Genomic DNA, 1,308 nt, shown 5'->3' on the forward strand with positions numbered 1-1,308 from the left:
CTCTGCCCACGGTCTCGGCCACGGTCACGTCCGGTGTGGTCCGAGCTTCTGCAGGCGTCCTGGGGCTCCCCCAATGGTGGCTGGTGCCCACGCGGATGAAGGCTGAGCCTGGCCCCTGTCCGATTTTTGCATCTGGAGAGTGTTACTTGATTGCTAGAAAAACAACCAGGCGAACCCGGGTCGTTTCCGGTGAAGAGGCTCTAAGGAGGCACCTCTGGAACCAGATGGCTCAGGGCTGAGCCGAGTGCTGTGTGGTGTGCGGGCCGCGCCGCCTGGAAGCCGTTCCCTGCGTTGCAGCTGTACAGTTTCCCCTTTGAGGGGCAGCACGGGAGCCTGTGGCCCAGCTTCCTGACTGCCCCGATGCCCTTTTGCAGTCACAGCGAACCGTGGGTCAGTGTTAGTGTCCTACGGCTGCTGTAAAAAGTGAACCAAACCTTAGAGACTTAAAACAGCATAAGTCAACATAAATCTATGGTCTTGCAGGCCTGGAGGTCAGAAGACCAAAGTGGGTCTCGCTGGACTACAGTCAGGGTGTCGCAGGGCTGGTTCCCTCTGGAGGTTCCAGGAGAGAATCTGTTTCCTGGCCTCTGCCTGCTTCTGGAGGCGCCTGCATCCCTTGGCTCGTGGCCCCTCCTCCAGCCTCAGAGTCAAAAATGTTGCCTCTCTCTGATCCTGCATCTGTCATCACAATGCTTTCTCCGACTCTGACCCCCACCTCCCTTTTCTTTTTTTTTTTTTTTTCATATCCTAAACAAAGGGAAACCAAATGCCCAAAATTATTTTTAATGAACATAACAAAATCCAAAGCAATTTTCTGTTGAATTTTTCTATTTCTGTTCAGTAACAATACCATAAAAATAATACCTTGAGATTTTTATATAATTTCTTTCCTCCGTGAACACATTTATCCTCACAGCATCCCTGTGAGGTAGGGAGAAATCAGGTACTATTTTTGCCAATTTCAGGAAGGGAAACGGAGGCACACAGAGGTTGAATCACTTGCCTGGGACACAAAGAACAGCAGCAGAGTAAAGTCGGGGGAGTGGGAATGCCAGGGTGAATCACTGCTGAACTTAGGAACCAAAACATTTTCAAATGTGGGGAAATTTGGCACAGATTCCAGAAAACTGGAAATGAAGTACTTCCCAGTATTAAAGATTAGAATATTCGTTATTCTTTTAAAAGTGATATTAGAGGACTACTTCCTGAGTTTTCCATTCTTTTTTTTTTTTTTTTTTTTTTTTTTGCGGTACGCGGGCCTCTCCGGACGCGCAGGCTCAGCGGCCACGGCTCACGGGCCCAGCCGCT

This window comes from Physeter macrocephalus, chromosome 17 (assembly GCF_002837175.3).
Source record: "Physeter macrocephalus isolate SW-GA chromosome 17, ASM283717v5, whole genome shotgun sequence".
Taxonomy (NCBI): Eukaryota; Metazoa; Chordata; class Mammalia; order Artiodactyla; family Physeteridae; genus Physeter; species Physeter macrocephalus.